Source organism: Urocitellus parryii, chromosome 6 (assembly GCF_045843805.1).
Source record: "Urocitellus parryii isolate mUroPar1 chromosome 6, mUroPar1.hap1, whole genome shotgun sequence".
NCBI classification, from domain to species: Eukaryota; Metazoa; Chordata; class Mammalia; order Rodentia; family Sciuridae; genus Urocitellus; species Urocitellus parryii.
In genome coordinates, this window is record NC_135536.1 from 127,092,606 (window position 1) to 127,106,628 (window position 14,023).

Consider the following 14,023-nt stretch of genomic DNA (forward strand, 5'->3'; position numbering starts at 1 on the left):
TATTAGTGTTAGGCCTAGGGTTGGGGTTAGGGTTATAATTAAGGCTATGTTTAGGGCTAGGATAAGGACTAGGGTTTGTGCTAGGGTTAGGGCTAGGATTATGGCTAGGGCTAAAGTCAGGTCTAGGGTTATGGTTAGGGATAGTTTTAGGGTTAGATTCATGTCTAAGTCTAATGTAAGGGTTAGGTATAGGGTAATAGTTAGGTTTAGAGCTAGGGGAATTGTTAATATCAGGTCAGTGTTGGGCTTTGGTTTAGGTTTGAGTTTAGGGTTAGGGCTTGAATTAGCATTAGGGTTAGCATTAGGGTAATGATAAGGTTAGGTTTAGGGTTCAGGTTAGGTTTAGGGTAATTGACAGTTTGGGGGATAGTGATAAGCTTAGGGTTAGGCGTAAGGTAAGCATTAGGGAAAGGGTAATGTTTAGGGTAATGGTTACAGTTAGAGTTAAGGTTAGGGCTAGGGTTATGGTTAGGATTAGGTCTTGAATTAGGGTTAGGGCGAGGGTTAGAACTAGGGTTAGGTTTAGGGTTATGTTTAGCATAAGGATTAGGTTCTGAGCTATGGTTAGGGCTAGGTTGTGTGTTAGCTTCAGGGTTAGGTCTAGGAATAGGATTACCATAGGTTTTGGGTTAGAGTTAGGGTTAGAGTTAGACCTAGAATTAGTGGTAGGGTCAGTATAAGGGTAGGGGTAAGGGTTAGAATTTGGGATTGGGTTAGAGGTAGAATGAGAGATAGGGTTAGGGCTATTAATAGAGTTAGAGTTTTGGTTAGCCTAAGGATTAGGGATAGGTCTAGGTTTTCCCTTAGGTTTAGGGTTTTGCTTAGGGTAATGGATTGGTTTAGAGCTAGGGTTAGGGCTATGGTTAGGGTTGGAGTTAGGGTTAAATCTAGGTTTAGGGCTCAGATTAGGGCTAGTTTTTGTGTTAGGGTTTGGGATAAGATTAGGGCCATGGCTAATGTAAGAATTAGGGTTAAAATTAGGTTAGTTTTAGTGTTATGGTTAGGTTTAGTGTTAGGGTTAGGTTTAAGTTTAGGGTGATATCTATAGCTAGGGTTTGTGTTAGGATAAGAGTCAGGTCAGGGTTTGTTTTAGGGTTAGGTATAGAACTCAAATTATTGTTAGAGTTATTCTTAGCATTCAGTTTAAGGTGAGGGCAGTGTTTAGAGCTAGTTTGAGGGTTAGGATATGAGTCAGGGTCAGTGTTAGTTTTAAAGTTAGTGTTAGAACTCAAATTAAGTCTAGGGATAGGTCTAGGTTTAGTGTTAGGGTTTGGTTTAAGTTAATGTTTAGGATTACGGCTATTGCTTGGTTTTGGTTTAGTCCTAGGGTTAGGTTTAGGGATAGTGTAAGTGTTAAGCTTAGGCTTAGGGTTAGGGTTAGATTTGGAGTTTGGGTTAGATCTAGGTTTAGGGCTGGGACTAAGGATAGGGCAAGGGTTAGGGTTATGGTAAGAGATAGGATTAGAACTAGGGTTAGGTATAGGGTGAGAGTTAGAGTGAGTCTTAGGGCTAGGGTTACTGTTAGGTTTAGAGATAGGGCTAAATTAGTACTAGGATTAGGGCTAGGTTTATTGTTTGGCTTAAGCCTAGAATCAGGGTTAGGGTTAGGGTTAAGTTTAGGGTAAGAGATGGCATTATAGAGGTAGGGTGAGGGTTAGAATTAGGTTTAGGTGTAGGGTTAGGGTTAGGTTTATGATTAAAGCTAGGTTTAGTGCTAAGATGAAGGCTAGGGTTTGTTTTAGGTTTAGGACTAGAATTAGGGCTAGGGCTAATTTCAGGTCCAGAATTATAGTTAAAGATAGTTTCAGGGTTAGGATTATGGCTATATCTAGGGTAAGGGTTAGGTGTAGGGTTATGTTCAAGTTTAGAGCTAGGGATTTTATTATGTTCAAGGTCAGAGTTAGGGTTTGGGATTGGTTAGGGTTTAAAGTTAGGGCTCGAATTAGTGTCAGTGTTAGTGTTAGGGTAATGACAGGGTTAGGTTTAGGTTCAGGTTAGACTCAGGGTAATAGATTGTGTTGAGATTAGGGATAGATTTAGATTCATGACTAGGGGTAGCATTAGGGCTATGGTTTTGGTTATGGTAATGGATAGATTTAGAGATTGGTTTAGGGCTAGGTTTATGGTTATGAATAGGGCTAGGCTTAAAGCTAGGATTAGGACTAGGTTTTGGGTTAACTTAGGGATAGGGTTAGAGTTAGGGCTAATTTAAGTACTAAAGTGATGTTTAGGGCTAGTTTTAGGGTTTTAGGGCTAGAGTTAGTGTTAGGGTGAGGTTTAGAGTTAGGGTGATATTTAGAACTAGTAGTGTTAGGGTCAGTGTCAGGTTTAGGATTACTTTAAGGGTTCGGCTTACAACTCATATTAGGTCTAGGGTTAGGGCTAGGTTTAAGGTTAGGATTTTGTTTAGGTTAAGGGTTATAGCTATAGCTATAACTAGGTTTGTTTTAGGGCTAGTGCTAGGGTAGGGCTAGTTTTCAGATTAGTGTTATGGTTTGGGCTAGTGTTAGGGTTTGGCTTAGTCTTCCGGTTAGGGCTTTATTTGGAGTTAGGTTTTGTCTAAGGTTAGTGCTAGGGCAAAGGATAGGGCAAGGGTTAGGGCTAGGGTTAGGGCTAGGGTTAGGGTACCAGTAAGGGATAGGGTTAGAATGAGTGAAAGGTCTAATGTGAGAGTTAGAGTTAGTCTTAGGACTAGGGTTAGGGATAGGGCTAAATTAGGGCTAAGATTAGGGCTAGGGTTAGTGTCAGGGTTAGGCCTAGTGTTTGGGTTAGGGTTGTAATTAAGGCTATATTTAGGGCTAGGATAAGGGATAGGTTTTGTGTATTAGGGTTAGGGCAAGAATTATGGCTAGGGCTAATGTCAGGTCTAGGGTTAGAGATAGGGATAGTTTTAGGGAAAATTTTACAGTTAAGTCTATTGTAAGAGTTATTATAGGGTAAGAGTCAGGTTTAGATCTAGGGGAATTATTAGGGCCAGGTCAGTGTTAGGGCTTGGTTAAGGTTTGAGTTTAGGGTTACAGCTCAAATTAGAGCTGGGGTTAGGGTTAGGGTAAAGATAGGGTTAGTTCAGGATAGGTTAGGGTAATTGATAGTTTTGGGGATAATGATAGGGTTAGGGTTAGTCCTAGGGTTAGCATTAGGATAAGGGTTATTTTTAGGGTAATGGATAGAGTTAGAGTTAAGGTTACGGCTAGGGTTATGTTAGGAATAGGTCTTGGGTTAGGGATAGGGTGAGGGTTAGGATTAAGGCTAGGTTTATGGCTCAAATGAGGGTTTGTGTTAGGGCTAGGGCTATGATTAGGGCTAGGGATAATATCAGGTCTAGCATTATGGTTAAAGGTAGTTGTAGGGTTTGGTTATGAATAGGTCTACTGTAAGGGTTAGGTTTAGGGTAAAGGTCAGGTTTAGAGCTAGGTGTATTATTAAGGTCAGAGTCAGGATTAGGGATTGGTTTCGGTTAAGGTTTAGGGTTAAGGATCAAATTAGCATTAGGTTTAGAGTAATGGATATGGTTAGGTTTAGGGTTCAGGTTAGGTTTAGGGTTTTGAATAGCCTTAGGGATAGCTATACAGTTAGGTTTAGTCCTATTATTAGCATTTGGTTAGGCTCATGTTTAGGTAAAAGATAGGATTACAGCTAGGGTTAGGGCTACATTTATGGTTAGGATTAGGGCTAGTGTTTGGGTTAGGGTTAGGGTAAGTGTTATTGTTGGAGCTAGATTTAGGGCTAGGGTGAGGGTTGGGGTTAGAGAAGGTCTAGGGTAAATGTTAGGGTTAGGGCTATGTTTAGCATTAGGGTTAGGGTTAGAGTTATGGTAATGGATAGATTTAGAGCTAGGGTTTGGGCAATACTTTAGGCTTAAAGTTAGGGTTAGGGATAGGGCTATGTTAATGTTTAGGGTTAGGGTTATGGCTCAGTTTAGAGGTAGTGTTAGGGTTAGAGTTACTTTATTCAAATTTCTTTGATATAATCCAGGATCCATATTTAACTAACCTTACTCTGTTTACCAGGTATAGGCCTTTTGGTTCAACTGTCTGGTCTCAGGAAAAGTTAGTATTTTATTTTATTTCATTTTGACCTATATGAGTAAATGTAAACGGACCTGGAAATCAAACATGGTTTATGCTAGCTGCTTGAAACTGCACTTACACCCTCAATTCTTTGTGAGGATACTGTGGTATGTTCCTTGTGAATGTAGGCCTAAGCTGAAGCATTCAAAAACAACTTTATCAAAGAGCCCTTTAGGAGAAAGCAGGGAATATGAATGCACTGAAATTCCTCCCATATTTATTTTGTCAGATTTGTTTGATACTGAGTAGGATTCATTATTTAGCTTGCCCCACAAAACTCTCCAAGTGTGGGACTTCTAAGATCAATGGTTCTCTAATCAGGTTAGGGTTAGTGTTAGGTTTAAGGTTAAGGCTAGGGTTAGGTATAGTGTTAGGGTGAGAGTAAGTTTTGTACAAATGTCTTTGATACTTGGAAGGAGTCATATTTTACCTAGCCTGAATATGCTCCTCAAGTTTTGGCCTTCTCATTTCAATGGTTCACTAACAAGGGCACTCTGTGTTTTAAGGTTTCACTTCATATTGACCTATATAGGTAAATTAAAATGGAGGTTGAAATCAAACTGGGTTGGTGCAGCTTCTTGAAATTTCAAACACTGAATCAGTTCTCTGTGGGAACTCTTTGGTTTGTTCCTTGTGAAAGTAGCCCTAAGATGAAGATGTCAAAAATAACTTTATCTGAGAGCCCTTAAGCAGAAAACAGAGACATATGCATGAACTGAAATACCACCTCAATTATTTGGTCATATTTCTTTGATACTGCATAGGATTCATCTATTCATCTGATAGCTTATCCTTCTAGGCTCCCCAAGTTTGGCACATATAGGATCAACAGTTTTTCAAACAGGTTAGGGTTTGTGTTAAGGTTAGTATTAGGGCTAGTGTTAGAGCTACTATTAGGGTTAGAGTTAGTTTTGTTCAAATTTCTTTGATACTGGGCAGGATTTATTTTTCTCCAACCTTCCTATATTCCACATGTTTGGGCCTCCTAGGTTCAATGGTTTACTGTAAGGAACAGTTTGTATTTTAAAGTTTCAGTTCATTTTTTCCTATACAGGTAAATGGAAATGGAGCTGGAAATCAAACAACATTCATGCAAGCTGCTTGAAACTTCACACTCCATCAATTTTCTGTGTGCAACCTCTGGTTTATTCTTGTTACAGTAGGCCTAAGCTGAAGCATGCAAAAACAACTTATCCAAGAGTCCTTTAGGAGATAACAGGGAAATATGCATGTACTGATATACTCCATCAACCGTTTGGACAGATTTTTTGATACTGCACAGCATTCATCCCTTAACTTGCCCCAGTGGGCTGCCGAAGTTTGGATATTCTATGGTCAAAAGTTCCATAAAAAAGTTAGGATTAAGTGAAGAGCTAGGGTTAGAGTTAGTGTTAGGGTTAGAGTTAGTTTTATTCAAAATTCTTCGATACTTGGCAGGATTTATCTTTTAGCTAGATTTACTGTGTTCCCCATGTTTAGGCCTTCTCCATTCACAGGTTTGCTGTCAGGAACATTTTGTGTTTTAAGATTTCACTTCATTTTGACCTATATGGGAAAGTTAATGGAATTGAAAATCAAACAGGGCTTGTGCTAGCTGATTGAAACTTCACACACTCCATCAGTTCTGTGTAGAGACTCTGGTATGTTCCTTGTAAAAGTAGGCCTATGTTTAAGCATGCAAAAATAACTTAATCTGAGAGCCTTTAAGAGAAAACAGGAAAATATGCATGTACTGAAATACATCCCATTGTTATTTGGTCAGATTTGTTTTATGTTGCATAGGATTCATCTCTTAGCATGCCCCACAAGGCTCCCCAAGGGCAGGAATTCTAGGATCAATGGTTCTCTAATCAGGTTATGGTTAATGTTAGGTTTAGAGTTATGTCTAGGGTTAAAGGTAATGTTAGGGTGATTCTTTGATACTGGGTAGGAGTCATCTTTTATCTAGCCTTAGTATGCTCCCAAGGTATGTTCTTCTCAATTCAATGGTTCACTATCATGAACACTTTGTATTTTAAAGTTTCACTTCATTTTCACACCTATGGGTAAGTGGAAATCAAACAGGCATCCCTTCCCCTAAATATAACCCTAAACCTAACCATAAACATAGCCCTAATCCTAGGCCGAAGCCTAACACTAACCCTAAGCCTATTTCTAGCCTTAATTTAGCCCTAACCCTAATCCAAACTCTAGCCATAAGACTAACTGTAACTCTCGCCATAGCCCTATTCCTAGTTCTAACCCTATCCTTTACCATATCCCAAACACTAGCCCTAATATTAGCTCTACAAGTTACCATAGCCCTAACCATAGAATTAACCATAACTCTAAATCTACTCCTAAGCCCAAACTAACCCTATCAGTAGCAATAACTCTAACGCTAATCATAAAGCTACCCTTAACTTTAGGTTTAGTCCTAAACAAAACAAAACAAAACAACAACAACAAAAAAAAAACTGAGCCATAGAACTAACCATAAACCTTAACCTAAACCAAATACTTACCCTACATCTAGCCCTAAGCCTACCCCTAATTTGAGTCCTATCCCTAACCATAAAATTTACCATGACCCTGACTCTGACCCTAAAATAACCCTAGTTAAAAACATCACCCTAAACATAAACCTAATCCTAAAACTAGACTTAGTCCTAAAAGTAACCCTAAAACTAGCCCTAATCATTACCTTAGTTCTTATATTAGCCATATCCCTAAGAAGAGCCCTAACGTAATCCAAAATCTAGCACAAATTCAAAACCATACCCTAGCTTTAACCCTAATTCTAACCCTAAACCTAGCCCTAACCCTTACCCTAAACCTAACCCTAAATTTAATCCTTGCACTAAACCTAAACCTAACCCTACCCTAGATCTGACTCTAACCATAAACCTAGCCCTAACCTTAGCTCTAACCCTATCCATTACCCTAATGCTAAACCTAACCCTAATGATAATCCTCAGCCTGACCCTAGCACTAGCCCTAAACCTAACCTATCCATTACCCTAAACCTAATCTGAACCCTAACCCTAAAAATATCATTACCCTAACTGTAACCTTAAACTTAATGCTAACTCGAACCCTAATCCTAACTAAATCTAAGCCTAACCATAACCCAAACCCTGACACTAATCCTAATCCTAACACTAACCCTAAAAATAACCCTAACCCTAACCCAAATTCTAAACCTACCACTAACCCTAACCCTAACCCTAATGCTAACACTAACACTAAACCTATCACTAAACCTATCACTATTAGGGTTTAGTGATAGGTTTAGTGTTAGTGTTAACCCTAAACATAACCCTAACCCTAACCCTAACCCTAACACTGACCCTAAACCTATCCCTAACCCTAACACCATTGTTAACCCTAATCCTAAACCTAACCCTAACACTAACCCTAACCTTACAGTAACTCTAACAGGAACCCTAACCCTAATCCTAACAATAACGCTAACACTAACCCTAACCCTAAGTCTGACACTAACCTGAACACAAACCCTAACCCTAACCCTAACACTAACCCTAATCCAAACCTAACCCTAACCCTAACACTAATGCTAACACTAACCCTAACACAAACCTTAACACTAACACTAACCCTAATCCTAACCCTAATCCTACCCATAAACCTAACCTAACACTTACCATAACCCTAAGCCTAAACCTAACCCTAACTCTTACCCTAACACTAAACATAAGCCTAACCACAACCCTAACCCTAACACTAACCCTCACCCTAACACAAACTTTAACCCTAACCCTATCCCAAAACCTTAGGCTAACCCTAACACTAACCCTAAAACTAACCCTAATGCTAATGCTAACACTAACCCTAAACCCTACACCAATCCTAACATTAAGCCTAACCCTAACACAAAATCGAACACAGACCCTAACCATAACCTTAAACCTAACACTAGCACTAACCCTAACCCTAATGCTAATCCTAACCGTATTCCCAACCCTAACCTAATCCTAACCCTAACACAAACTCTAACCCTAACCATAACACTAAACCTAATCCTAACCCTAACCCTAACACTAACCCTAAACCTAAGACAAACCATGACCCAAACCATAATTCTAAACTTAACCTAACCCTAAACCTAACTCTAATCTAACCCTAAACTCAACCACAACCCTAACACTAACCCTAAAACTAACCCTAACCTCAACACTAATGCTAACTCCAAACCGAACCCTATCACTGACCCTAACCTTAAATATAACCCTAAATCTAACACTAACCCTAATCCTAATATTTACAATAACCCTAACACAAATCCTAACCCTGACCCTAAACCCAAACCTAATACTAACAGTAACCCTAATCGTAACCCTAACTTACCATAACCCTAACCCTAACCCTAACTCTAAACCTAATTCTATCTGTACCTCTAATCCTAACCCTAAACCTAACACGACCCCTAACCCGAACCCTTCTCCTAACACAAACACTAAACCTAACCCTAACACTAACTTTAAAAGAAATCTTAACCCTAAACCAGAACCTAACTCTTAAACTAACCCTAACCCTTAACCTAACCCTAATTGTAACACTTAATCTAACACTAAGCCTAACACTAACCCTAACACTAACTGAACTCTAACACTAAACCTAACTCTATCCCTTTCCCTATCGATATCACTAACCCTAAACCTAACCCTAACCCTAACACTTACCCTAAACCTATTCCTAAACCTAACATTATCCCTAACCCTAACCCTAAACCTAAACCTAACACTAACCCGAACCCTAACCCTAACCCTAACCCTACACTAACCACATCCCTAACACTAATCCTAAACCTAAAACTAACCCAAACACTAACACGAACCTTAATCATAACCCTAACCCTAACACTAACCTTAACCTAAACCTAACACTAAACCTAACACAAACCCTAACACGAACACTAATCCTAACACTAATCCTAATTATAACCGTAACCCTAACATTAACACTAACCCTAAACCTAACCCTAACACAAACCCTAACACTAAAACTAACACTAACCCTAACCCTAACCCTAACATTAACCCTAACTCTAACATTAACCCAAAGCCTAGCCCTATCACTAAGCCTAACCCTAACCCTAAATCTAAAACTAAACCTAACCCTAAACCTCACCCTAACCTGAACCCTAACCCTAACCCTAAAATAACAATATCACTAAGGCTAACACCAAACATAACCCTAATCATAACACTAACCCTAACAATAACCCTAAGCATAACACTAACCCTAAAACTAACCCTAATCCTAACCCCAATGGTAACCCTAACACTAAGCCTAAACCTAAAACAAACCCTAAAACTAACATTAACCCTAACCCCAACTCTAATCCTACCAGAAAACCTAACCTAACACTAAACGTAACCTTAACCCTAACAGAAAACCTAACTCTAACCATAATACTAACCCTTAGCCTCAGCCTAAACCTAATCCTAATTGTAACCCTAAACCTAACTCTAACCCTAAAACTAACACAAACCCTAAGTCTTTCCTTAACTGTAACCCTAACACAAACACTAATCCTAAACCTAACACTAAACCTAACTCTAACCCTAACCCTAACCCTAACCCTCAACCTATCCCTAACCCTAACACTAACCCTAACACTAAACCTAACCCTAACAATAAACCTAACCCTAATACTAACCCTAACCCTATCCTGAACCCTAACACTAACCCTAACTTAACCCTAACGCTAACCCTAACACTAACCCTAAACCTAACCCTAATGCTAACACTAACACTAACCTTAACCCTAACCCAACCCTAAAGTTAATCCTAACTGTAATCCCAAACCTAAACCTAACCACAACCCTGACACAGACACTAACAATAACCATAACACTAAACCTAACCCTAACCCTACCCTAACCATAAACCTAATATTAACACAACCCAAACCTTAACACAAACACTAACCCTAACCCTAACACTAACCCTAACCCTAACCCTAACACTAACGGTAACCCTAACCCTAACCATAATTTTAACCATAAACCTAACCCTAACCTAACCCTAATCCTAACACAAAACCTTACCCTAACCCTAAACCTAACCCTAACACCAAACCTAATTCTAACACTAAACCTAACACTAACCCTTTCCTTGAAATTAACACTAACCCTGACCATAAACCTAACCCTAACACTTACCCTCACACAAACCCAAACCCTAACCCCAACCCTAAACCTAAGCCTTACCCTAACCCTAATACTAACAGTAACCCTAACCCTAACACTAACATGAACCCTAACCCTAAACTTAACACTAAACCTAAAACTAACTCTAACCCTAACCCTAACCCTAACCCTAACCCTAACACTAACCCTATTACTAAAACTAACACTAACAGTAAACTTAACCCAACACTAACCCTATCACTAATTCTAACCATAACCATAACCCTACACCTAACACTAACCCTAACCCTAACCACAAAACTAACCCTAACCTTAACCATAAAACTAACCCTAACATTAACCCTAAACCTAACTCTAAAACTAACCATAACCCTAACACTAAATCTAAACCTAACCTTAACCCTAAATCTAACACTAATACTATTCGTATACCTAACACTAACCCTAACCCTAAACCTAACACAAAAACTAACCCTAATCCTAACCCTACCACAAACCCTACCACAAACCCTAACCCTAACACTAACCCTAACTCTAACAAAAACCCTAACCCTAACTCAAACCCTAACTCTAAAACTAACCCTAATTCTAACCCTAACCCAACACTAACCCTAACACTACAACTAACCCTAATCCTTAGACTAACACTAATCCTAACACTAGCACTAACCCTAAACCTAACCCTAATCATAACATAATACTAACCCTAACCCTACCCTAACACTAACTCTAAACCCATCCCTAACCCTAACACTATCCTTAAAAATAACCCTAACCCTAACCCTAATCCTAACCGAAACACTAAAACACTAAACCTAAACCTAAGCCTAAACCTAACACTCACTAAATCTAATCCTAACCCTAACAAAAATCCTAAACTTATACATAACCATAACACTAACACTAACCCTAAACCTCAACTTAATTCTAAATCTAACAATAACCCTAATCCTAACCCTAAACCAAACCTTGACACTAAACCTAACACCAACTCTAATGCAAATTTAACACTAACACTAACCCTAACACTAACTTTAATCCTATCAGTAAACCTAACCTTACACTTACCTTAAACGTAATGTTAACACAAACCCTAATCCTAACCCTAACACTAATCCTAACTCTAACCTAAAACCCTAACACTAAACCTAACCTTAACCATAACCCTATTCCAAACACTAAATTTAACCCTAAACCTAACACTAACAGTAACCCTAACCCTAACACTAACCCTAATGCCTACCCTAAAACTAACCCTAAACCTAATTCTAATGCTAATGCTAACACAAAGTCTAACCATAACACAACCCTAACATTAACTGTAATCCTAACCAAAACCTAACACTAACTCTAAATGTAACCTTAACCCCTAACCCTAAACCTAACCCTAACCCAACTCTAACACAAACATTAACCCTAACACTAATACTAACCCTAACCTTAACCCTAACCCTATCACTAATCCTAACCATAACTCTAACCCTACCACTAACCCTTACACTAAAACTAAACCTAACCATAACCAGAACACTAAAAATAACACTAATCCTAATCCTAAACCTAACACTAATCCTAACCTTAACAGAACCCTAATGCTAGCCCTAACACTAACTCTAAACCTAACTATAATGCTAACCCTAACACTATCCTTAACCCTATCCCACCCCTAACACTAACCCTAACCCAAAACCTAATGCTAATCCTAACCTTAATCCTAATCCTAACACTAACTCTAACCCTACAATAAACCCTAACCCTAAGCATAACAGTAAACCTAACCCTAACCCTAACGCTAACATTATCACTAACCCAAACCCTAATCCTAACCCTAATCCTAACACTAATACTAATCCTAACCTTAATCCTAACACTAAATCTAACACTAATCCTAACTGTAACCCTAACCCTATCCCTAAACCTAACAGAAACCCAACTCTAACCCTAACCCTAACCCTAACACTAACCCTAAAATAAACCTAACCCTAAAATAACCCTAACTCAAACAAAAACCCTAAAGCTAACCATAACTCTAACCGTAACCTAACCCTAACCCTAACCCTAACTTAAACCTTACCCTAACTGTGACCCTAACACTAACCCTGAAACTAACCTTAACCCGAAATCTAACGATAACCCTAACAGTAACCCTAATCCTAAACCTAACCCTAAATATAACCCTAACACAAACCTTAACCCTAACCCTAAACAAAACCTAACCCTAACCCTAACCCTAACCTGAATCCTAAACATAACCATAACCCTAACCATAACCCTATCCCTCACCCTAACACAAAACCTAACACTAATCCCAGCACTAACCATAACACTAACCCTAAGCCTAACACTAACAATAACCATAACCCTAACACTAACTCTATCCGCAACCATAACCCTAACCATAACAATTACCCTAATCCTAACCCTAACCCTAACCCTAACACTTTCCCTATCCTAAACCTAACCCTAACCCTAACCCTAACATGAACCAAATACTAACCCTAACACTAACACTAACCCTAACACTAAACTTAACTTTATACCTAACACTAACCCTAACACTAATCCTAACCCGAACACTAACATTAACCCTAACCTTAAACCTAACCTAACAGTAACACTAAACATAACCTTAAAAATAAATGTAAACTTAACACTAACCCTAACCCTAACTTTACCCTAACACTAACCCTATCCCTAACCCTATCCTAACACTAACCCTAACCATAACCCTAAACCTAAACCTAACCCTAACCCAAAAGCTAATACTGACCATAAACCTCATCCTATCCCTAACACTAACCCTAACACTAACACTAAACCTAACACTAATTGTAACCCAAACATCAATCCTAACCCTACTGCTAACCATAACACTAACACTAACTCTAACTCTAACCCTCAACCTAAACCTAACAGTAAACCTAAGCATATCCCTAACACGAACTCTAACCCTAACCGTAACCGTAACTCTAGCACGAACCCTAATCATAACCCTAACCCTAACACTAACCATAACCCTAACTCTAACCCTAACAGTAACCCTTAAACTAATCCTAACCCTAACACTAAACCTAACCTTAACACTAACACTTTCACTAAACCTAAATTTAAACCTAACCCTAACCATAACACTAAACAAAACCCTAACCCTAACCCTAACACTAACCCTAATCCTAAACCTATTCCTAACATTAACACTATCACTAACCATGATTCTTACTCTATCCCTAACACTAATCCTAACACTAATCCTAACACTAACTCTAACCCTAATCCTAACCGTAACCCTAACCCTATCCCTAACCCTATCACAAAAGCTAATCCTAACACTAACAATAACCCCAACACAAACCCTAACCCTAACCCTAACCATAACCTTAACACAAACACTAATGTTAACCATAACCTTAACCCTAACCTAACCCTAACCCTAAACCTAACCTAAACCTTACCCTAACCCTATCCCTAACACTAATCCTAAAACTAACCTTAACCTAAATCTAATGATAACTGTAACAATAAAATTAACTCAAACCTAATGCTAAATCTAACAACAACACAAACCTTAACCATAACCCTAACTTAAACCTAACCCTAACCTTAACCCTAACCTTAATTCTAACCTTAACTGTAACCCTAAACCTAACCCTCACCCTAACACTAACTGTAATACTAACCCTAAACCTAACACTAACCCTAACCCTAACCCTAATCCTAACACTAACATTAATCATAACCCTAAACTAATGCTAAACTGTACTGTAACCCTAACCTTAATGCTAGCCCTAACCCTAACAC